The sequence below is a fragment of the Cynocephalus volans genome, chromosome 5 (genome assembly GCF_027409185.1).
Source record: "Cynocephalus volans isolate mCynVol1 chromosome 5, mCynVol1.pri, whole genome shotgun sequence".
In the NCBI taxonomy this organism is placed as follows: domain Eukaryota; kingdom Metazoa; phylum Chordata; class Mammalia; order Dermoptera; family Cynocephalidae; genus Cynocephalus; species Cynocephalus volans.
The window spans coordinates 112,621,220-112,627,219 of NC_084464.1; the positions used below are offsets into that span (position 1 = coordinate 112,621,220).

General features: G+C 39.5%; 1 protein-coding gene across 1 annotated transcript in view; it reads right to left on the reverse strand.

The window, feature by feature from the left end:
• The window catches only part of SLC22A16 (solute carrier family 22 member 16), a 56,827-nt gene extending 53,486 nt beyond the window's left edge, over positions 1–3,341 (reverse strand). Inside the window, exon 1 of the mRNA XM_063097346.1 lies at positions 3,291–3,341. The gene's annotated coding sequence lies outside the window, so the exon portion shown is untranslated. The remainder of the gene's footprint in view (positions 1–3,290) is intronic.
• Between the last annotated feature and the right edge of the window lie 2,659 nt (positions 3,342–6,000).

The following is a 6,000-nucleotide window of genomic DNA, read 5'->3' on the forward strand; positions in this document are numbered from 1 at the left end:
GTTGAAAAAAAGAGGAAAGCTCATTTCCCAAAGTACTTCCCTCGCCCACTTGCTGCTGAGCCTGAGATAAAACCATTAAAGATTTACATATTTTTTCTTATGCATACTCCTCTCTAGACATTTTCTTTTGAAATGCACATACTCCTGGAAGGATTAATCTATTAAGTAATAAACTAGACAAACATAAGAAAGCCTAAGTCCTCCAGATGAGGAATGCTGCAGAGGTACAAATGGTGGGGCTAGATGGGGAAGGGAGTGGGAATGGGAGTGGGGGGGGTGAGGAGTTTTGTCAAGCGCTGACCCTAGGAGGAAAGGCAGGGGCCATGGAACCAGTCAAGACTCTATATTGCTTCAAAGCACCACGGGGAAAGTTACCTGGAAAAGGTATGGAGAAATTGGACTTTTATTTGCTATACTAATTGCACCAGATAGAAATGCCACACATAGATAAAACAGACAAATTCCTTGACAGATATAAATTCCTTGAAAGATATAAATAGCCTGATATTTATTAAAGAAATTGAATTGCATTTAAAAACCTTCCCACAAAGAAAACCCCAGGGCCAAACATTTAAGGTAGTAAGACTGCAGATTCTGCCCAAACACTTCAAGGAAACTGAATAGAATACCTTCTAACTCATTCTATGGGCCAGCCTTACATTGATACCAAAACCAAGCAAAGACATTATAAGAAAACTATAGACCAAAATATCTCATGAATATAGATGCAAAAATTCTTAACCAAAATTTTAGCAAATTGGATGCATCTTTAATAAAAAGGACAATACATCATAACCAAGTGAGATTTAACTCAAGGATGCAAGGATGATTTAACATCTGAAAATCAAGTGATATAATTCACCATATTAACATATTAACCATATTAACATACCACATGAAAACCATATTAACATACCACATGAAAAAAAATATGACCATCTCAATAGACGTAGGAAAAGCATTTGATAAAATCTAACACCCTTTCATAATAAAACCACTCAATAAACTGGGAATAGAAGGGATATTTCTCAATCTGATGAAGGGCATCCATGAAAAACCCATAGCTAAAAGGATATTTAGTGTGAAAATCTATATGTTTTCTCCCTGAGATCTGGAACAGACAGGGATGTCTGCTCTCACTCTTTCTATTCAGCTCCTTAAGGGGAGATTCTAACCAGGGCATTAGGCAAAAATAAAGGCATCCAGATTGGAAAGGAAGAAGTAAAACTGTCTTTATTCACAGATCACATAATCAAATATGTAAAAAATCTGAGGGAATCTACCAAAACAAAGCTACTAAAATAAGTGACTTTAGCAAAGTTGTAGAATACAAGATAACTATACAACAGACAATTATATTTCTATATACTAGCAAGGAACAATTGGAAATTAAAATTTTTTTAAATACCATTTTCTTTCTTTTTTTTTTTTTTTTTTTTGTCTTTTTGTGACCGGTAAGGGGATCGCAACCCTTGGCTTGTTGTCGTCTGCACTGTGCTCAGCCAGTGAGCGCACCGGCCATTCCTATATAGGATCCGAACCCACGGCAGGAGCGCCACTGCGCTCCCAGGCGCTGCACTCTCCCGAGTGCACCACGGGGCCGGCCCTAAATACCATTTTCAATAGCACTAAAAATATAAATACTTAGAGATAAATTTGACAAAAATGTATAAGACCTGTACACTGAAAAGTAGGTATGGCCACATGTAACTTGTTTTTTCCCCTGAACATTTGTTTGTGAAATTTATCCATATTGATATGTTTAGTTCCAGTTCATTCTTTTTCACGGCTACATAGTATTCCATGGTTCCAATATACAACAATTTACTTAATCACTTTTTATTGATGGACATGCAGATTATAGCCAAATCTTCAGCAAACCTTCTACTACAGCAATTTTGCTATAAACAGTCTGCATGCACATATATGGGAGATTTTCTATATACCTAGGAGTGGAGTAGTTGTGTATACACATCAATTTTGTTAAATCTTGCCAAATTGCTCTCCAAAGTTATATCAACTTATCTTCAAGCCAGGAGGGTATAAAAGTTCTAATTTCCTCTCACTTTTGCCAAAGCTTGGATCATCAACTCTTAAGATTAGTCAGTTTGGGAGATGTGAAAAAGCATTACACTGGGGTTTTAATTTGCATTTCTCTAATTAGTACTAAGGCTGTACATCTTTTCATTTGTTCATTGATCATTTGAGTACCCATCTAAGAATTGCCTATTCATGTTTTTTGCACATTTTTCTATTAGGTTCTTTTTATTTGTGCTGATTTGTAAATGTTCTTTGCAGAATCTGGATACCTATTTTTTCATCAGGTAAGCACTATAAATAATGTATTTCAGTCTCTTTAAGATATATTTTAGCAATCAGAAGTGGTATTTTTTAAATGATGTCAAATTTATAAATATTTTCCTTTATGGTTTGTAATTTTGTGCCTTGTTTAAAAAAGTCTTCTTTATCATTAGTCTACAAAAATATTCTTATATTTTCTTCCGTATGTTTTAGGCTTTGGCTTTTCTCATTTAGGTTGTAAATCTACTGAAACAGATTGATTTGTTTGAGGTAGAGATCCAATTTTAGTTTTTTCCATATGGATAACAAATTGTCCCAGCATCATTTATTGAATATTCCATCCTTTTCTTGCATTGCCACCTCTGTCATCTATAAAGTTTCTATTTATGTGTGGGTTTGTTCTGAGCTCTCTAAGTCTGTTCCATTGGTCTATTTATTTATCCCTGTGCCCATGTGTCTTTATTACTATAGCTTTATACAATCTGCTCCAATCAGTCTTTTACTCCTATTACTCCAAAATAGCTCTTATCAAAGTTACCATGATCTCCATGTTGCCAAATTCAATGGTCAGTTCTCAATCTTCATCTTACTCACTATCCATGGTTAAATAATAATTATTTTAAAGGTAAAATCATAACTCACATACAAACATAAAAATGAACACATGTCAATGATTTTATTTTACTCACTAATTATGAAGGAACTAGTGACGTGTTACAACCAGTTCAAAGAAGAAGTCAATGAACCCCACATATAAAAGCAATAAGGAATGCTACTATGAATTTATGAATAGATGAAAAACTGGTTTATCCACAGGGAAATTACATTCTTCCAACTCTACTGCTACAATCAATTGCATTCCGCCAGACCCTATTCATTTCTGTAGATTATGTCCAACATGACCTCACTCTAACACTCTAGACTCGTTAATACCACCTCCTTCTCCATGTCTCCATCAAATGTCTGAAAGCCACCTCATTCTTACTTACCATGGCCACCCTCAATCCTGCTCCTCACCAGCATTTCCCATTTAGGTAAATGGCACCTCTTTCACCCAGTTGCTTAGGCCAAAATCCTTGGTGTCTTTTTTTACTCCTCTCTTGCTTTCACAAGCCACATCCTTTTCTTTTAATAGAGCCTGATTCTATTACACTTCTCTCCACCCCCACTGCTAAACGTTTTGTTCAGACCACTATTATATCTTGCCTAGATTATGCAACATCCTCCTAACTGCTCTCGTTGCTTTCTCCCTTGCCCCACACAGCAGGCAAGTGTTTCTCAAACATATAATCCAGATCAAGTCACTCCTTTGCTTAACAGCTTCCTTATTATGCTTAGAATAAAATTCAACATCCTTTCAAGACTCTGGCGGCTTCTGTGACTCATCTCCTACCACTCTTTCTCGACCACTACTCAATTCCAGCCACACTGGCCTCCGGGCTCTTCCTCAGACTCAGAAAACACACCCTCATCTCAGACTTTCATACTTGCTACCCCCTCTGCCTGAAACTTCTGTCCCCAGAGAGCCACATGGCTCACTTCCTCAGTTCAGTCAGGTCACTGTTCAAATATTGCTTCTGAGATTTCTCTGCTCCTCCTAAAATATCACTCCTCATCACTCTCTAGCCCCATACCCTGCCACCCCATTTATTTTTATTTTTCTTCAACCTGGCAGTCTGATATCACTTCTATAGAATATAAGCTCCATGAGAGCAGGACTTTGACATATAGCAGGTGCTCAGTAAATATGTTTCAAATGAATTAAGACATGATCCAAGCATGCAAAATAAGAAAACAAAATTTAAGAAATTTCCTAAGAGCACCAGTGCTCCACAAATGAATGGAAGAAGACTAAAGGCCTAGCTCAAAATGTACCCACCACTTAGACAAGTCTTGGGATTTCCTAAAGAGGAGCCAGCCAACAACAAGCTTGCCAGTTAGAAATACAATAAGCTTATCCTAACACAAATACAGGACAGATACATTTCTGCCAGTGAGTAGAAGGGAGGCGGGGGAACAGAGAAGGGAGAAAGCAGGAGCCTAAGAGAAAACAATGTATCTGCATCCTTCTAAATCTAGAAGTAGTAGTTGTTACATTAGGTGACTTAGAATCCCTGGCATATGAGTAAATATTCTGACGTCCTGTGGTCCAATGGCCTCCGGGCCCCAACCCTTATCTCAGCCTGGCCTTCCTGTTCAAAGTCTCCTTGGAACTGTTAGGTTCGGTGACACGACAAAAGAGAGACCTGAGCCAGGTGCTATTAAAGCCAAGAGGCTTTATTTCACCAGTGTGGAGGGAGACCAAATCAGATCAGCTCCCCCTGAACAAAGGAAAGCAGGGGTTTTGTAAGACTTTGAGGGAGGGTTCTGTCAGAGTAATGAGCAATTTTGAAATCAGTTTTATGCAAGGTGACGCAGCCTTTGTGGTCCGATAACAACTGGCTAGTTAAGATATAGACTCCTGTTTTGTGTCGCCACCATATACATTTATCAGTGCACTGCATTCCTCCCAAAGCATTCCTTCCAGCCCAGCCCAAATGCCTGCTATCCGCAGCCCAGATGCTGGAGCAAGATGTTCCTTTGATGATAATGGTCATGTTTACCCATTCCTAGGAGAAGAATTTCACTGACCAGTTCTCAGAGTAGAAAGAAGGGAAGGGGAGGGGGAGATGGTGGAAAGTTGCTTAACATGGCTGTGCTGAGGTTAAGCTGGCCATGAGGCCTAATAGGAACCACATCTAGATCCCTACAAGTTACCCACAAAGTGGAAAAGAGACAGAGAACAAACACCACAATTAAATTAATTAATGGGAAAAGAGTGACCCAGAGATATACCTTTAAAATGATAAGTATGTGTCAGAATACAAGGTTAGCTATAAATGTACTAGAAACAGATTGTCTGGCCATGACTAAGAAATTGCCAACAAAGCAGGAAGGGGTCTGGTGTGGTGTGGAGGGATGGCAGTTCGTGAAGTTTTTGCCAGAGGAGTCTCACAGGCTCTGCCCGGTCCTCCCCGTGGCCCTGACAGTCTGCTACAGCCTTCCTCAGGAGAGCCCAGTCAGAGCCCGACTGAGGGGAAATTCCAGAGTAAAGTTTGTCTTGGTGTCACCAAATTAGGCTCTTGGGTCCTAAAGTCACAGAAAAGAACAATGTACCCAGCAGTAAAGAAAGCAATGCTTTATTAAAAGAGGAGATAGACTTGTGCATCAGGGGGTAGCTACAGAGAAGCTAGCCCCCAGTGGGAGCTTGTTCAGAGTCTTCTATAGGGAAAGGAGTTAGGAGGTGCAGGCCAGCATCACTGGAGTTGGTCCATTCTGTTCCTCCTGGTCTCATCATGGGTGCATGCTCAGTTAGGGCTTTGGTCCTTGGATCTGCTCAGTAGGTCCAAGATGGTGGTGGTGTTCATCATTGTCACCCCAGGAGGGCATTGCAGCAGTCACCTTGAAGCTTTATGTGCATGGGAGAATTCCTAAAGGGGTCTTAAGGTTAATCTGTAACTTAATTTTTACAATTACAGTAAACAAGCCTTGAGGAGGGGTTTTGCAACTCAGTGAATATTCTCTCTTATCTCAGTTAATTTTATCAGGATGGGCCATGGGGCAATCATGTGCCCTGGGGAGTCTCATGACTGAGGAGTGGAAAAGTAACCAATTGTCCTCTGCAGGGAAAAAGGAGTCAGTTTGGTTCACAGGCCTAAA